The following is a 19,623-nucleotide window of genomic DNA, read 5'->3' on the forward strand; positions in this document are numbered from 1 at the left end:
TGGTACCCAAGGCAGAACTGCTGAGGGGGTGTCAGAAGAGGGGTAGAGGAAGGGGAGAAGGATGGGAAAGAGAAAGGGAATGCAGTGTCCTGGATCAGTGCAATTTGGGAACAACTGGAAAAGAGTGACTGACAACACCACACCGTTAACCCTAATTAACACCCCTGGACATCAAAGACTTAATTAGTGTAGAGTATGAGCTTGATACTCTTGTGTCGGTTTGGATACACTCAGATCATCACTGCTTGTGCACACGAGTGGGATTTCAGTCTCACCAACTGCCAACCCAGTGGATTTCATCAGCACTAGATCTTTTTAAACTTGTCTGTGTAACACATGAGGAAGTGGGCAACATTTTTTCCTTGCTAGTTGAAGAGCCCATCCTTTTTCTGTCCATTCTGAAACACAGGTTAGACCAGCTTTCAGGACATACATTACAAAGCTGTTCACCTGCATGAATTGATTTCCCCCTGCACATTTTAGTATCAGTCGCTAGCCAGCTATTTTACATCAAGGATTTTCTTCGGCTACTAGTTTCACAATGAGAATATTCAAGCCTAACTTCTCTCGCCCCAGCATTTAGCTCAGGCAGAGAAAGGGCTGCAGCGGCAGGTAGCAGCTGCAAAGCAGGCACCATTCAGTGGGGATGCTTTGAGCATATGGCAGCATGGCTGATGCCCTCTGGGCTCCAGATCCAGGTTAGGCCACTACCTGCACCCCACACTGGGTCGCAGAGCAGGAAAGAGGTCACAGCAGATGGATGGGATACAAGCGGGGAGGATAAGGAGTGCAGCTGTGGCTGGATGTGTGAGACAGCTGTGCAAATGAAAGACCCGCTTCTTATGAATTAGTAAGCAAGCCCATTGAAGTTAGTGTGCAAATGCATTCTCCTGTTGAAACCAAACCTCCCAACCATGCTCTGTCCATCATTCATTCAGTGTTGCATCATATGCTGTCTCAACAATGCTTCTAACGGGAAAAGGGTCCTCCACTTCAGCTCCCAAAGATTTGGGGGAAGTTCTAGTGTGGGCCTGAACTCTGCTGCTTACCCCTGACTCCATACTAGGTCAAATCAAAGTTCAAACCCCAGATACTAGATGTATTTCAAGTCAGAATTCACTTTTTTCTTTTTCATATAGGGCTTTGACAGAAGAGTTCACTAGCACTGTTTCAGTTTTCTCTTACAATTTAGTACCCATTCACATTAAATACTTGTAACTTCTCTCTTTCAGTACCAGAGGAGCAGAGAACAACCACATACCTCACTCATTCCAGCAGAACACACATTTATGTGCTGTGTCAATAGAATAATTCATTTGTTGGTTTAGCACTATTTAGTTCCTGTGACCTCTTCCCCGTCATTAAACTTCTCTCTGATTGTAGTGGGAACTTAAATCAATGAAGGACTGGTCTAAGCCAGGACTGACTCTAAGCCAGGTCTGTTTTCACTATGATTTTTTTTGACCCTTGCTTGTAAAATATTTCCATTTGTTTCAAAGTGGAAGGTCCAAAATTATAATGAGGTTGTTTCCTCCTAGAGAAGCACTAGTTTCCTACTAATTTAATTGTGTTTGCACGCAATCTGAAAGTTTGCCTTGCCAATACCTTTGTCAATCCCCAACCTTTCATTACCTTGATGAAGAAAATACATGATATATCATTTGACACTCTTCCTGGATTAATAGTGCCATCATCAACACTGCAGTTAATTGTCTACATTTTCTTCTCTTGGAATAGTGGCTAGAGACAACAGGTCATGTTGTAACGTTGTATATGTTAGATATTATCTTAAGTGGAACTGATGCAATTAATTGACATTTACTTTCTGCCTCAGTTTCTTGAATGTGGGCATTTGTTTGGATCATAGATCAGCCTCAGGGTCTCAAGATGTACATTTTCACTTCACAAATATTCTTTAATCTCTTCATCTATAGCAGGAAAGTATTCTCTCATTCCACTAGAACATTCTACCTTTAGCCTAACTTTATTATTAGTCCTCCACAACATCATTGCTAACAGCTTCTACTAGTACAACAGATCCCTCCAGCACAAAAACTAACACTTTTCCTAGGACATTTTAGAGAATATGATGGGTTACCACACCAAAAAGAAAAACCCTGAAGTGCAAGCAGCAGGCAGCAGATTTAAAAATTTTGATCAATAAGTAAGGGGAGCATTTTGCAGCTGCAGAGCACATTTCAGCTAAGGGTCTCAAAACATAAAATACATTTCATAAGAGCCTTGCTGAGATAGGGTTATGTGAGGTTTATTTAATTAAGGTTTAGTTGATAAATGAGAATAACTTTGGGGTTTTGGAGAGGAAGCCACGACAGTGCCAAACAACTACATTTCTCATTCATTATGTGATTTTTGTGATATTTCTGAAGCAGAATTTTAGAATAAACTGTGAAGACAACCATGGATAAGCTTTTTCAAACCAGACAATGTCCAAAAACCTGCAACTATATTATGTGAAACCATAACTGATTTCATATGAACTAGCAGTGGCACAAATTTGTATCAAGGGACCGAGGCGCAAAACACACCACAAAGGCAAAAGAGAGAAATTGTGTGGAAAATAAGTAACAGGATTGTTGAACCAACTTTATCTGATATTGCATGGGAAGATGACTTGCCATTCAGGAAGAAAATATATGCCAAAAAAAAAAATCCTTAAACTAGAAAAACATTTAATTAATACACTCAAGTTCACAGATTTTTTAATCAAGTGCAGCCTGGATGATTGAAACTGTAACTGTTTGCTATCCTGAGTAAAAGACATCAAAATAAATCTTCCGCATTAAATCCTAACATGAATATGGACCTTCTAATAAGGCAAAAATTTACAACAAAATTAACACAGGCATTTCTCAATAACTTAATTAGCTTAAAGAAATGTAAGGCTTTCCTCAGATCAACAACAATATATCTCTTTTAGGAGCTAAAAACCACTTCACATTTACCACTAAAAATTTAAGCAGTGTATACATTAGGCAATACACAAATTCCAATAACTCTATTGCCATAGAATATTACCAGGTGACTGATAAAATGCATGTTGCTCTTCATGTTTATAAGCATGCAAATAGATAAATGGATATCAGCTTATTTAAAAAAAAAAAGCTTAGGGATATTTGAAAATGTTTCCGACCATTTCATGTAATGTTAAGGTGCATAATCTTCATCCATGCTTACACTACTTACACTACCTGGTATGCCTGCTTGCGCACCCCCTATGTAAACTGGGAACATCTCCAAGAGGGAAAACTTACCTTGTCAATAAATAACAAATCTCTCTCCCCTCTCTCTTCAGTGTCTCTGTTGGTACTGCCCAGGAAAGCCCACAAGAAATGAATCTACAAATCCACCTGGGAGCCCCCCTTTCCCTTCCAGCACATCCCATGGCACAGGGAGCCCGCACCTCTCCATCACAAGGCACCTTCCTAGTCCTGCAAACAGCACAGAGGTGCTGGAGGAGACGGAGCATCATCTCTCTGACTCAGTTCGGCAAAAGAAACCAGAGCCTCCCAAAGCATTGTGGAAAGTGGAAAGCCTTTGGGAGAGTGGAAAAGGAAGGGAAGATCAGGTCCTGTTGCGTGGTGCAGGCAGAGTGGGTCTGCCTGAGGTCTGTCTTGGCAGTCTGAATAGTCCTGGGAGATTCATGCCACAACCCCTTAAAACTTAAAAAAAAGCATAGGACCAGTGAACTGCCCTGCAAATAGATTGAAACTGTTTGGCTAAGGTTGCATGGTGGAGGAAATAGTTTCCCATTTGCTCCAGAAAAAGGACTTGGGAATCTCAGTAGACTACAGCAGGGGTTAAAAACTGGGGTAGTGAAAGAGGGAAACTTGAATGTTGTGAATGGTCCCACCTGGCAGGGAGCACACAGGGCTCTGTTAGCGCTGTCGAGGGCTCCCACTAGTGTTATCCTTTATTTCAGTTCCATCACTTGAAAAAGGAGCTAATCATCATAAGGATGATTAAAGAGAAGAAAAAGTAGGGTAAGAAAAAGCAGCTGTCATAACTGTTAGGCTTATGGATACTTTCACACTTGATTCATCAGTTTTAAACCTGATCCATGCCATCAGTTCCTCAAAGCTTATATAATCTGGAAATTTCTTGTCAAACATAATCAGATGCCATTGTCAGCACCTGATGAAGAAATGCAACGCACTGAAAAACTATCAGCATGTAGGTGTTGGCTGGCACTCTGGAGGTGGATGGAGGTAGAGGTGATCTCTCACCACTGTCTGGCTCCTTTTAGGGACATCCATGAGCATGCTACGCCTGGTCCTCAAAATACAGGGTGTATTTGGCATCTGAAGCCAAGGGGAAATCTGTCTGGCTAGAAACATTTAATGTGTGGGGCTTTGTTTAGGGTTTTTTTTTGTTCGTTTTTTCTTTTTAAATCAAAGCTGCAAGGTGAAGATCCTACTCTTAAATACAAACAATGCAGATTTGGATGTCGGATTGGGCAACAGCAGGTAACATTAGAAAGAAAAGGTTTTCGAAGCAGTGCTAAAGCTGATGCATCTAGAAGTAGATATTTCCATAGCTGACTATTTAGGATGGTTTGTGTTAGTCAGCAATTTTCACTGCTTAATAAAAACAAGTACTTTTCACCAGATATTTCTGTGTAACACAGCATTTCTAATGTTGAAGCCTTCCGAATGTTCCAGCAAAGTCCACAGTTTTAGAAATATATCTTCTAACACACTGAAGTACATTCCTACCTTGAATTTTCTTTTCTAACAAACATGACGACCATGCACTAATAAGAGCTACTAACTGGGGAACTATGAGCTTCTCATGTTTTTGGTCTATGTGTACGAAAATTGCATATCTAAGTAGGAAGGAATCACAAGAAGAAACAGAAATTTTTACCTTTGGACTAGATATAGACATAAGGCACAATTAACTATTTTGACTGAAATCTGCATCTAGACTGGCAATTTCCAGGCTCACATCCTGCACGCCTTATTAAATAGAGACTTTGTATTTGTTCCCTGGGTATCATGAGTGGCTGGCATTGCTTGAGAGAGCAACCAGACTGCTTTTTGCTAGCACTCAGCAGACCACTGAGAAAACTGTGAAGTGCCAACTATTTAACATAAAAAGCATGGGGAAAAAAGGCATGAGGTAACTCCACTAGAACATACAAGAGGGGTATTTCTGACTGTTCATATCTCTTGCCTTACCTAAGAAAAGCACAACCAAATGCATGGTTCAGAAAGAGAAAGCTGTACAAATCCAGATGAGAGACAAATATTTTGTGTGTAAACATGCTACAGTGACCTACCTAATACATAGTCAATTTTGTACTTTTTTAAATTAAACTTTTAATTCAGGTTGTGCACATACATATTTTTAAGTACCTGGTATTCACCAAATATATTAGGACAAATTACCTGTGGAACAGCAGTTAGGTAAGAACTAGGGAAGAAGCTGTGGCTTTAAAACCCCAGTTTCATTTCTCAGTAACAAATGGAATTCTACAAATAAGTGTCAGGCCCACATTTACAGCATTGATACTGTAGACGCTGCCTCATTCACTTGTGTATCAGGGAAACTAATTTTCAGTTAGGTATTAAAATAATGGAAATTATTTGAAGATGGTTAAAAGTCTAGAAGAAAGAAGTCTTCTGGACCCCAGGAAATCCACCAGCTCTGCCTGGGGCAACCTTTGACATGCCAAAATCAGTGGCAAACCTCTGATTCCTTACTACTGGGGGGGAGCTGGTGCTGTGTACCATGCTGCCTTTTGCCAGGCACTGCAACACCTCAAGTTAAAAACCTTTCCTTAGCACATGCTGCCCTTCTAAAACAGGAAAGATCCAACCCAGGGAAAAGTTATGGGCATGAACATGACGAACAACCTAATGTCCTGTGAACGTCCAGGGAAAATGGCTGAGTGTTTTTGCCTTCTCCCCAGTAGGCAAACTGCCCAATTTGAGGACCATTAATCTTCCCAGATGCCCTACTTAGGGTGTAGCCTTTATTGCCTTGACACAATTACTTTCTTTTTAAAAAAATGTTTCCTGCCTCCTGAACCCCAAAGAAATGGTGTTTTTTTCCTCAATACACTTAAGCCTACTAGCCCACTGCTGGTTTGAGCCAGTCAGAGCTCTTTTTCTTACTTTTCTGGAAGCTGTCTTAGAAATAAGATTAAACATGTAAGTAGATTTATGGATGTATGTAGCATTGCTGTCATTAATGAAAGTACAAAACTCCTTGTGTCTCCAGGCCTACCATACACCAAGTTTTGCATAAACAAATAGTATTTTCTTTTTTAATCTTCCCAAACTTGTGTTCATTTAAAGTTACACACTTTATCAAAGGCAAGATATGTACCAGCATCTCCAGTTAAAAAAAAAGTCTGAGAGAAAAAGGTCATTCTCTTGGGCTTGGTTTTAAAAGGAGGAGGAGTAACAAATCAAGTTGAGCCGTTCATGGAAATGGACCTGTACAACACTGGAACTATGTTGTTTCATATGAACAGGCGTTACCACTTCAAGTGGCTGGATGTCCTTGACCCTTCAGCAGAGTTAAAGCAATGAGTAATTGGCTATGTTTTATGTATCTGTGCTTGAGTGCCCGCAGGCTACTAAAGAAAAATACGAAATAGCATGCACAGCTGAAGTGCTGTTATGCTCAGGTGTCTGTAAGAAAGCTCTGTTGCCCTATGACAGATTCACTGGAAGAGGTGACGTTATTACTGAACCAGATCAATTCCACGCTGTCTTTCTTCGTCCGTATCTTTAAAAGACATGCCTTTTTTTCAAAACAGACGTTGCACTCTTTTTTCTAAAAAAGGAATCAAGATTGAATAGCCTTCAACTTTCAATTACCTGTTCAGCAATCCTTTAAAGAGATTTTTCAAGTTAAAGAAGGAAAAGGTATTTTCTTGTGACTCAGAAAATAACTTCTGTATTAAGTGTACACAGAGCTTCTATTTACAACACCAGAACAATTAATATTATCCCCAGTGATAACTGCAAAACATGACTTATGGGGTTTGATGACTAGACCCTAACTATTTTTTGTTAACAGAGATAAAAACATTACTATAGTAGATTTCATCCTACTGGAACAGGCTTGCTTTTCCAAATCATCTTGTCCTTCACAAGCACCTTAGGAGTACGAAGCCAGAGGTGTCCACAGTCAGCCGTGAAAAACCAGTTTCAAAGTGGGGCAAAGGGAGGAGGAAAAGCCTCTGCCTGCTCCTGCCCGTTCGCCCTGTCCCCAGGAGGGGGAAGCCGAGTTCTGCCAGTTGCAGACTTAAAGCTGCAGTGAATTAAAGTGAACTGTGGGTAGTTTTTTTTTGCTTTAACGTCAATTATTCTTATGCTTGCTCCCATGCATGGAGTTAAAATGCCTCTCCCAGGGACCCCCGCGGTGGGCAAGCATCTTTCCAACCTCACTGATAATGCTCTAAGTTTTGGGTCGGAGTGGATTTCTTTTTCCCAAGCAATTTTCCTCTTGAGCAATAGGAGGATCAAGCTGACACAAACCACACTCTTTTCCTGGCTCTCCTCTCACCCACACAAACGCGCTGCTCAGAGCTTTAATGAGGAGTCCCAAGCCTAAGTATCAGTTTAAATTAACATAAAACGCAACTGTTCCTCTTGTGCACAGCCAACAGCCGGTCTGGAGTGGTACTCCTCCATACTGAGAAGGGTCAGGCTACTTTCAGATAAGGCCATTTTAACTGCTGGAAATGACGAGAATGATTCAGTTGCCTGAACACTTTTCATGCCATAGGAGACACCTTGCTCTCCAGGCAGGAGCAGACTTCCCGTAGGTCCACATTGTACCCCCCGACCTGTCTCAGATACCCAGGGGCATCTGCCCCAGCACTGCTGCCCACCTTTGGGCAGCCAGATCCTCCACTTGGACATGCTGCCTGTCCACCCTGCACGGAGGGTTTGGTGCATGGGCAGGTGTATGGTGTAAGCAGCACACTAGGTGCAGGCTGAAGCATGGGATTCGGCTTAGAAAATGAAACCTTTTTGTGAAGTACAGTAACCGCAATCAAGTGGTAGCTATGTGTTTATCTCCAGCACGTAAAACCATTACTTCTGAAGTTGTTATCTAGCATTTCAGCTGCTCCAAGAATGCAAAGCCCTTGTAACTGTTTTTATGAGCTTCTCAGGCCATGAGAGGCTCTGAGTAACAAAGGACAACATGTTGGGGTGGATCATTTAATTAAGGAAGAGCAGGCTGCCTGCAGACGGGGCAATTCCCACACACAGAGGAGCCAGCGCTGGTGCCAAGTAGTGATGCAACATTCATGGCAAGCACCACTTCAGACCTGTCCTGGGGAATCTAAATCAAAAGCTCATGCCAAATTAATCTAATCAAGTACATATTATTATCCTGAATTGACAGCTTTAAGCAATGAGACAATTACACAAAGCAATTTTTTAATTCAGAGCAGAATCATCCTGAGAGATATCTGCCTTCATCTGTCTGAGGGCAAAAACCAGTCTCCCTTTCCCTTGGATAATACTGCAAAAGGTGAGCATAACTGTCAAGTCTTAGGGTCAGCAAACAAACATGGTAAAAAATCATGGATGGACTGAGAAAATTCTCCCGCACTGGTTTTAATGAGGAAACAGCACATGCAGTAGAATCATAGAATCATTAAGGCTGGAAACGACCCCTAGGATCATCAAGTCCAACCATCAGCCCAACACCACCATGCCTCCTAAACCATGCCCTGAAGTGCCACATCTACATGTTTTTTGAACACCTCCAGGGATGGTGACTCCACCGCCTCCCTGGGCAGCCTGTCCCAATGCCTGACCACTCCTTCAGTAAAGACATTTTTCCTAACATCCAACTAAACCTCCCCTGACACAGCTTGAGGCCATTTCCTCTCCTCCTATCGCTTGTTACTTGAGAGAAGAGACCAACACCCACCTCACTACAACCTCCTTTCAAGCAGTTGTAGAGAGTGATAAGGTCTCCCCCTCAGCCTCCTCTTCTCCAGGCTAAATAACCCCAGTTCCCTCAGTCACTCCTCATAAGACCTGCTCTCCAGACCCTTCACCAGCTTCGCTGCCCTTCTCTGGACACACTCCACCAACTCGTTGTCCTCCTCCTACTGTTGGGCCCAAAACTGAACACAGTATTTGAGGAACAGCCTCACCAGTGCTGATTACAGGGACACGATCATTTCCGTACTCCTGCTGGCCACACTGTTCCTGATACAGGCCAGGATGCTGTTGCCCTTCTTGGCCACCTGGGCACACTGATGGCTCATATTCAGACTGCTGCTAAAAAACACCCCCAGGTCCTTCTCCACCGGGCAGCTTTCCAGCCACCCTTCCCCAAGCCTGTAGCGTTGCATGGGGTTGTTGTGACCCAAGTGCAGGACCCGCCACTGACCCTTGTTGAACCCCATACGGTTGACCTCGGCCCGTTGGTCCAGCCTGTCCAGATGCCTCTGCTGAGCCTTCCTACCCTCAAGCAGATCAACACTCCCACCCAACTTGGTGTCATCTGCAAACTTACTGAGGGTGCACTCCATCCCCTCGTCCAGATCATTGATAAAGATATTAAACATCTTTCATGAAGCATGTCTTACTCCTGCTACACTATGACATGCACACAAAGCTGCCCCCCATTCTAATGCATTACAGCTAGCCTAAAAAGCTTGACCAGAAATCAAAAAAAGATTTTTTTATAAAGAACTATTTAGCAAAAAATGTGAAGGTTCTCCCATAATATGGTATTTCTAATTTTCCCCAGGATATTAGCCTGAACTTTTTTATTCCTGAGGCTTTCAAGCCATCCTCAAAATGACCAAAATCAAGCAAAGCAAAAGGTATAAAAACCACTTTTTATACAAAAGACTTGGAGAACATTTTATTGCATCTTAGTTCACTGCTGTGCCTTTCTGTGTATTTTTGTAATGCACAGCCTCTTGGTTCTTGTAGGAAATGCCAGTATACAAGCATTATATAGTATTGTTGGCCCAAAAATTTTGGAGGTTCCTACTGGACAAAAGTCTCCTTATTGAGTATACATCATCAGGGTGTAGAAAAGTGATTCTGTGCATGCCAATTTTTGTATAAAATTAAATAAAATTTGGCATTGTGATTTATATTTCCAATACAGAAGCAGTTGCTTGAATAACAATTTTTCTAGGTGTATACATGACATAATGATATACAAGACTCACTGCAAATGCCTCCATTCCAAGAGCTTTTATTTCCCACCAGGAACTGCTGAATATTTGCTTCCACATTAGCACAATTCAGTGTAACAATAATTATTCTGTTAGACTATTTTTTAATTATGCCTGTTGGAAAAATCCTCATCTATACAGATCCTTTGTTAACACTGTGCGATTCAGAGTCTGACCGCATGCATGCTCATTTCCCTGCCAGTGCCAATGTGGTGTAAACCCTGTTCGTTCAGTCTGCGGCATGGTAATTCAAAATCTGGGGCTGTAGGTAATGGAAATCTTTTTATGCCAGTTCTTCTACCAGCCCACACCTTTCCGGACCATGTCAACAAAAAGATGGAAAGACTGGCTTTGTGATGCCAAACACATTAACCCTTCATACATGCTTATTCCTCATCACTGGAGTTGGCAAGTGCTGCACACAGCCTCGTCGGCTAACAACCTGGTTTGGGGTTGGCAAGTGTGGGAGCGGCACCAGAGTCACAGCACACAGTTGTCTCTCTCTCCCTCACTTTATTTTGCAGGCTCTCTCTGGAGTCACCTACGTACAGACTCAAATAGCCCTATGCAAATTTTAGCTTGTACATTCTTTTGTACTTGCCTTTTTATTAATTCCTTTTTTGTGCACCTGTAGGCACCACCAGGTTTCAAGTAACGGTGTGCTGTCTGCCATATTGCCTCATACCGGGGATCCTGTGTCACTTGCAAATACTGACCACATCCCAGATTTCATCTCCACTTGTCCCCTGATCTCATCCAGACCCAGGGCCTGAAAGACACCTGGTGGAAGTGGTTGCTTCATGCAGTCTGTGGCCTTGTGCTGGCTTTGAATGTCCCCCCGGCATTGTCTCTCTGATATACAACATTAACCCAAAGTTAGAAAAATCTTGATACATGTTAGAAGCGGTATACTCACTCCCAAACAACTTCCCTTGCTATATCTTTTTATACTCAAAAGAGAGGATTTGAGACCCTATTTTCATGAACTCAACGCAGCAAGCCCTCACGTGCCCTGTGCCCCTCCCGCCTCTCCCACCTCCTCCCTGCAGGCTGGCAAGTCCACCAACGCTACCAGCTCCGGGCAGTGCTGAGTGGGGCCACTCCACTAGGTAATCTTGTTTTAATGGGCAAAAACAAGCAGTTTCTTGCCTGTTTAAAGTTCTCAGAAAATCCACTGCTTCCCCACATTACTCATGCTCAGAACTTGGTAGGTAGGTCCTTCCCAGCTGAAGCCCCTTTTGTCCTTCAGGGGTGACAATGTTTTCTTTCAAAAGGCAGACCCAGTTTATTCCCCTGTTCTTTAAGCCGCTCAGCTCCTGGCCTAGATGGGGGCCACAGCTTCTGCTATGCCTCTCTCCAGCCGAAACAGCCACCACTCATTAGATTAAAGATGAAGGGTGGGTCAGAGCTTAAACTTACCCAAAGTTTGAAGCAGAGGACCTACAAGGATGAAAGAGAGTAAATGGCTAATGTTGGAAGCCCGGAATCCATCTTGCACAAATTAAACAGAGAATATTACACTAGGATCCAGACCTGAACTTCCTCGTAGCTGTGGGAAGTCCTAGACAAAGTTCTTGACCCAAGTCTGTTACAGATTAATGTTAAGTGACTTTAAAATGACACATATGCAACCACAGACTCTGTGCATGCGACAGGCATTTGACTGTTTTGGTGCACTAATCACTACATGTGAACAAATGAAGTGAAAACATTCAGATTTTAGTATGCCGTGTTTAACACTTCACAGCACCTTCTCTTCAAGAATTTCAGTACTTTTTTGAGAAATAAGTGATCTAATAATGAATCTTCAAACCAGAAACCGTTCTGTATCTGATATAGAAAGGACTGTAAACCTTCCATGCAAGTAAAAGCATTATACATTTTTAGTGCTATTACAGTAATATTTGGTGAAGAAGCTCATCCCCACAGAGTTGGGACACTGATTCTTAGAAAGCATGAGCAACATCCATTCATGTTGACTTCAGCAGAAGTTGCTGATGCTTGGTCCTTGGATCAAAAAGCAGATAGACTATCACAGAAGTACTCTGGGACAGCGTGGGCTCAAATGACAGCAAGAAGGGTTATTAACTGGAAAAATTACATATCTGAAGGTTAATTTTTTAAAATGATATCAAACGTTTTAAGTTTTTTTCAATTACTATAATGCAATTTTTGAGTAATTACATATTTAAGCATGTGCTCTTGAAGAACCACAGTCACATTCTTTTTGTCTCCCTGTCTCTGGGGTGAAAAAGACCCTGTTTACATGAGCTTGCTTTTTTCTATAAAGTACTGGTAAAGATTTTCATACGAAAAGCCAATGCTTCTTATCATGCTAGGATGTGCTGGGAGGACCAGATTACAAAGTCCTCATTTCCGTACAAAAAAATTAAGGGGAGAAGAGGGACAGAAGAGAAGGCAAATGACCCAATGAGGGAGCAGATACTCACTAGAGTTCACAAAAAAAAAAAAAAAAGGGGGGGGTATGGGGATGACTCAGGGTAATGGCAGTTAAAAAAATAACCACCATTTGCTTAAAAGATACTGGTCAACTCAGTAATACAAGAAGCACCATCTTCTTTATCAGTCAGGGCATTCTTTGACAAAAAATGTCAAATTTTCACACATCATTTTGAGTTATAATTTTTGTTTCAAAGTATAAATGTTCCAGAAATCCCAAACTGTAAAAACGGTTGACATGCACACACTTCCCAAATTGAGAGGAGGGTTGCCCTATCTAGCCCACAGTAAGAAGACTATGTCTAAAGGCATCACTGCGCCACATGGTATTAAAACCTGGCTGACATTGTAGCCTAATAATCACAGTCCATTGTGTATTTTTCTCTTTTAAAAGACAAAGGCCTTGACCACACAAAAATGTCATGCGGATAGCATCCAGAACATGATAGTTGCGGGAAGCAACACATATCTGTTCAGAGGTGACCAGCCAGGGGGCTTATGTATGTTTAAGGGTTCACTATGTGGCTGCTATTGGATCTATAGCTGTTGCATATTTGAGGCCAAACTTGGATTTAGAGTTTGGAACCTCTAAGGAGCACTTTAGACATTGTAAAATGGGTTGCCATGATTTCAGTGGCTTAGTTCAAAGCTGCTCCTGTAAAACAGCACCTGAGCAGCTGCTCAGCCATCTGGGCTAAGGGTCTAGAGCCAACAGAGTGGACTGTGTCTCACTTCTGGCCCTAGTTTTTTCTGGTTAAACACCCAGCTATTCCTATCATCCTCTTAGTTTTACTATTGAAGAACAATGTTATGTATACGTACTTCAGGATTGTATTAGGATCTGATCCTCTGGTAGACCAGGTCTTCTAACTTCCTCAGTTTGGGGCTTTTAAAATTTTTCTCACCTGACCTGAAACTTCATAGTATTGTCCTCAGGCTAAAAGAGCCAAAGATACCTCTGCCATCTCCATTCAATAGTAAGATACCAGCTATTTTAAGAATACATACTTCCCAGTTACACATAGTGCTTCTAGGAGAAACACAAACACTAGACAGGATTGCCTCATTTCCTGGATTCCCGGACTGTTTTTTTTTTTCTTGAGAACAAGTCTTTTCCCAGAACCACATCTCATAATGGATTAAACTAACACATAAACTGCAAAAGCTATTCATTATCACTGCCCTTATCTTGCTACACAATGAAAATCCTGTTAAACTATTTTGAACTCTTCTCTCAGCAAATAAAATATGCTTATTTTAATTATTCAAAGCTGACAAAAGACAATAAGGTCACATTTTTATTTAGATAAATCACAACTAAGCTTTGGTATCTATTTCTACCACAGTCACTATAAAAACATCCTTACACCTCTTAAGGACATTACTAATAATAAAATAGAGTCGTATTTGATAACACTGTCTCCTGGCATGCTTGAAATACAGACCTAACGAAGTCTTCCCTTGCTTAGACTAATAATCCCCCCAGCACTAAGGGAACTGCTCAGTTAATGTTTGCAAGTACAGTTGTATGGTAGATACGTAAGGACTGTAGCCACCACTGACTAAAAAAGACTGCCTCTCAGACCAGGGGCTATACAAAATTTATGAGATTTCTGAGGCATTTCAGTATTAAGTCCTGGTCCAGAGTTCACTGAAGTAAATAAGATCATCTTGTTGACTCTTAATAGCCTTGACCCAGACCTAGACTGCAACTTCGCTTATTCACATTTCTTCCATAATACTGTAAAAAAGCCCCACCATTTTTCCTTCCACAACCATATTACTGCTTTTTTTTCTATGAGGCTGAGATTGTTTTTATGCTATTCTGTTAGCTACACAGAGAGAGTTTATATGCTACTCTTTGTGGTGATTTAGTAGACCACTGAGAACTTGATTCTGTAAATACCTTATTGGGGTAGCTCCACTGAACCCTGAATGTATTCAGTTATAAGACTGACTTGCCTGGAGGATGCAGACTTCCAGCAGTACCCATCAGGTCTTTTACATAAACACTAGCATATGAAAATATTTTTCTTTTCAATATTTTCAAACACTTATTTAAACAATGTTTATTTATAACTAAGAATAGTTAAATGTTTCTCATTTTGAAATTAATGAATTGGCCCTGGCTCAAAGTCCCCAACCTTCTTGGCAAATACTGTTGCTGAGGCATGAGTGCAGACAGGGACCGGCCTCATCAGACATCACTCTTCTCAGCATGGTACACTCCACCAGCAAAGTAATAACCCTGCCTGTCTCTGAATGCAGCTTCAAAGGCAGCACAGCCATAGACCCAACCACGTATTCAACAGCTGGACCTCATCATACTGCACAAAGCCAGTGAAACACCACCAATTTCTATAGCACCCTCATAACAAACTGTTTAGACACTTTCTCAGTCTGCCACTGGTCAGCAGGAAGTTAATCTTTTCTACAAAATATGACTCACACAGAAAATGCTCGGGGCCATGGTGCTAGAGCAGTAGATATCCTCCTCTGCAGGACTTCCTTTCCTTCCAAAGATTTTTTTCCCCTCCTGTGGGAAGAAGAATGCCAGATGGATATCTTCTGCTTGGGCAAGACCATATTGCACTGGCTCCACAACAAACCACAATCAGAGACATGTACCAAAGATAATATTTTCAGTAAAAATTAAAACACACTGTTAGTGGGTAATACAAGAACACGCACATCTAGGAGCCATGGAGTCTGATTTAGAAATGAAGAGAATAATGCCTTGGCCAATCCCAAGCAGGTAGTAGAGTTACAAACACTTGTAATACATATCAGATAGATATATATATCTATATCTCATAATGTGGCCTAAAGAGCAGAACTTTCAGGGACAGAAATATCCCAAATACTCTTCAATGATTTCCATTGCTGACAAAGCTAGCAACATTTCCATTAAGAATGGATGCTGTCCATCAGCCTTACAACGACACTTTCACAGATCCTTGCAGCTAGTGGCTGTACTTATTTAGAAGTGCACAACATTCAGCAAAACATTTTCCATTGTGTCACAGAGTAGCTACTACACCATTTTCGTTTGTGTTTTCACAGCCTCTTCTGCTTTTGTGGTTGTGTGGGTGGACAGGCATGGGCAGTACATGCGAGTTGCAGCGAGGAAGACGTACGCGTGTGAGCCCTGGCAGAGGAAGTTGCTACGCATGCATGCTCGACTGAGACCCTTCCAACTGTGATTCCAGGAAAACCTTGCATGGCCCTGGGTGGAAAAACAGATGTTCAGATAGTAAAATTAGTGCAAATAGGGAAACTGGACACTCTCACTGTATCCTCTCACACTTTTCATTCCAGCAAATTAAAATATGACTGAAAATCTCTGTATAGCACGCAGAGAACAAAGTAAGAGATAAGCATCTACTGAATTTTGAGTTGCCTCAGTAACGTGTGTTGTGTTGCCAATGTATTCCCGTGGTTCTCATTCCCACTACTCTCTTTTCCAACTTCCCATGCTCATGGCTGGAAGTTCTCATAAAGGGAATGGTCAAGGGAAAGGCAGGGCATTTTAACAAAATGTCATCTTACTTTTCTTGAGGATCCATGCTGTCCTCATGCACGTATGCATACATAGGTACATTTCCCTTGCCATAGTCCTGGTATTCTGAAAGCAGAGCACAATGTGGATGGCATCTGCTGTACAGATATATGTACCAACATGCAGGAGAACTGGGATTCATTCCCTCCCTTAGAATATAATCAATGCACAACCTGGTCCATTTGAAAAGCAAAAATAAAGCAAGCTTTAAAAAAACCCAGCACTTTCTCTACAGCAGTCTTATGAGCTGTAAGGGCAATGCTCCTTTCGACCAAGGATGATATATTATACCCTGAGTGCTTTTCTGGAGTACTTCAGTAAACTGAAGTTTTTTTGAGTACCTTTGGAAATGAAGTAGAACTGACTAGAATAAGGGAAATGAGCACTGCTAAGAGGAGATGTGTCAGTCCCTGAAACAGTCACTCAGAGAAGGTCCAAACATTGTTAGGCAGCTTTTTTCTCCTAACAAAACTCCCAAGGTTTTGAAAGGGAGGATGGACAAGGGACACAGCTGCGCACACATCTGCAGTCCCGTCCTTGCAGTCTCACTGCATGCCAAACACATATGCGCATACAAACATGTACATGTGGAGAAAGAGGAATGCACATTTCCATGCCTCAGCTGAGATGTAGCAGGAGCAGTCAGTATGTTAATCCTATTTGTTGCAGAATGGCAGACTTAGATCCTGCTAATATAAACATATTTAAAGAGAAGAATAAAAGGGATTACAACTCCTCATTCACACTAGGGAGAAACAAGTCTTTCCAAATGCTGTAGAAAACTAAGCCTGTAATCTTTTAAATATTTGAAACAGGATCTTAAAGCATCTGATGCAAGTTGCCTTTCAGCAACCCCAGACCTCAAAGGCTGAATGACTGCACAGCACTTTTAATAGTGAAATAAATATTTGTCTTTACAAGGGCAATATTTCCTTGTTTCCACTTAGAGCTCACTTTATGAACTAGCACACTTAAAAAAAACTTCCTGTACAGCCAAGAACATTTCAAATGTATGTACTTAAGGCCTTATTCCAAAATTATCTACTGGTGAAGACAGCAAATTATTTGCTTTCTTTTTTTAAATAATAAAACTGGAAACCACAACAAGTACAACTGTAGCAGGATTTCTTTTCTGAGGCATAGTATAAACGTAAAGATGATGGAGGAAGGCATGAACTCTAGTCCATCTTTCTTTTCTTCTCACAAGATCAGTTCCCACAAAGTTTAACTTGAAGCTTAATTTGGGTTTATTTATGCGAGTCATCTGGTCTCAGAAATGGGTTTACCAGGGTTTTGTATGTCTGCCTGCCTGCCTTTCTGTTCTTCTTTTTACATTTTCCACTAAGATTTTGGGAAGATCCAGTCTGTTAACATCAGTGCAATTAAGACAGCATTTTCAATGACTTGCTAAGAAGAGACAGAAGTGTTCATAGGCTTAAAATTCATTCGATATGTAACTCCTCTGATGGAGCAGAGGTAAAGAACCTGATTCTACACATTTAAAGCCCAGAAGCCTTTTTATTCGTTGTAGACTTTGAATTTGGTTTCTACCATTAGTCGCAATGCTGTGCAGGTGAAGAACAGTAGGCCATGTCAATAATTCATCAAACTGCGGAAAAGCAAGAAACATAATGAAAGGTCAATGTTCACAAGCAACAGAAACGTACTTCAGAGCAATGCTGTGGCACAAAGGCTATCAAATGGCTGGCTAAGGGACAGTAGAGAGGAGGTAGCCAGTCTAACAAGGCTCTTCACTCCAGCGCAGAAATGAGAAGGGAAGCCAAAGACTGGAAGCGAATCCAGGCCACTGTCAAGGGAAAGTGAGGAAGAAGTTGTTAAGAGTAAGAACTATGAGCTCTGGGAATGAACCACCCACTAACATAAAACACCACGTGGAACTGCTTCTCTTGGGGATTGTAGGTTAAACCTGGAGGTCTTTCTGGAGGCAATGCTCTAGTCAAACATTTGCTGGAGAGCTCAGGGCTGTTAGACTCTGGTGGCTCACAGGAGTCAAAATAGCAGGTTTAATGATTCTTTTGGCCTCTGCAAAGTCACTGTGTCAAATACAGATCCTTAACAGAACACGGGATAAGTGGGGTACCTGTGGCGGCAAATATGCCAGAGTCTCCCAGCTGCTGTTGCCTCTGTTACTGCCTTTGGGATCAGAATGACAGTGTCTGAAGAGAGCCTGGGTAGAGGTGGCAGGTAAGTATGTCAGCCAGCTAGGGGCCAGCCAGCTTTCTTATCATTCTGATGCAGCATGTTTAGAAAGCAAATTCGGGTTTTTATCCTTTGTTCTTTGCAGCAAAGGGAGTCTTGTGGCTGAAACCAGCTGCCCCAGGATCTGTGGTTAACATCAGGTCCCAGAAGTGCAGTGGGGAAGCTGAAAGGCTGGAGCCAGGTGGCAGGGCCAGGGGCACTGTAGCCAGCACTGTCCTGAACAGGGTCCCCTCAACTGTCACAAAGTCAGGGATCAATGTTTGCTTTGCAGTGCTGGCTGTGCAGCACAACCACCCAACTGTTAGTATGTTGGCTCTTTGCCTCTTACCGCTGGCAAGCTTATATACCCCACGTTCCTGCGTTGCCCAAAACAGCGTCGTCCCGCCCTCCTCTGGAATCAGGCTCTAGTACAGCTCATGACCAGGTTTGAACAGAGTCCCCAGCCTCAGAGCTGCTCATACCTGGAGATGGCCATGGTGGCCCCTGAGGGCTCGCGCTGGCTCCTAGAGCTTTTGGAGAGTGCAGCCCTCTGCAGAAGTCCATGGCCTTGCTCCCCTGCCTGTCTCTGCTCAGCATGTGGCCAAGGGTACTGGCGCGGCTGTCCCCCTACAGTTTGGCCGAATGAGAAAGTTACTCTGGGGAAAGCTGTTGGATGACCTTATGGTGCACCAGCTGCTTGGCAAGAATTGCCTGGGAGTGTGCTGTCACGTGACAAAGTTCATCTCCTTTTCACTGCTTTCTGGAGGATTTCAGGGAAGTAGCATGAGAATGGGCAGTGTTCACAGAACAGCTAATACCCTGCCAGTTCACATCCTGCTTTACCCCAGGAAAAATTACTTCTGTGTCATTAAAGACAAAAACTTCATCTTAAATATCATCAAATTATGTCAGATCATTACTTCTTTTAACAGAAAAGAGCAGAGTCTTCAAAATTTCTCCTTCGGAAATTAAAGTCAGGAGGAATTATCTCTGAGATTTGTCTAGACAAAGATCACACTATTGCCTTGACCCATAATGGGAGCACTTATCAGCTCTCTTTGATGTAGACCTTCTTTTCCAAATCTCTTTCTTTTTTACTCTTTCTTTCTCTCTCATTTTTTTCTACTAAACCTCCACTACTAAGAAATATATCAGATGACTTCAACAAGAAAAATAAAGTTGCAGTCAATAAGCTGAAAAACAAAACTGAGAA

General features: G+C 42.0%; 1 long non-coding RNA gene across 1 annotated transcript in view; it reads right to left on the bottom strand.

The window, feature by feature from the left end:
* LOC142059703 (uncharacterized) overlaps positions 1-19,623 on the bottom strand; it is a 184,125-nt gene that overhangs the window by 137,264 nt on the left and 27,238 nt on the right. The window contains exons 2-4 of the long non-coding RNA XR_012661496.1: positions 18,893-19,037; positions 17,879-18,018; positions 15,102-15,878 (exon numbers count right to left, since the gene is read on the bottom strand). This is a non-coding gene — a long non-coding RNA (uncharacterized LOC142059703). The remainder of the gene's footprint in view (positions 1-15,101; positions 15,879-17,878; positions 18,019-18,892; positions 19,038-19,623) is intronic.

Source organism: Phalacrocorax aristotelis, chromosome 1 (assembly GCF_949628215.1).
Source record: "Phalacrocorax aristotelis chromosome 1, bGulAri2.1, whole genome shotgun sequence".
NCBI lineage: Eukaryota > Metazoa > Chordata > Aves > Suliformes > Phalacrocoracidae > Phalacrocorax > Phalacrocorax aristotelis.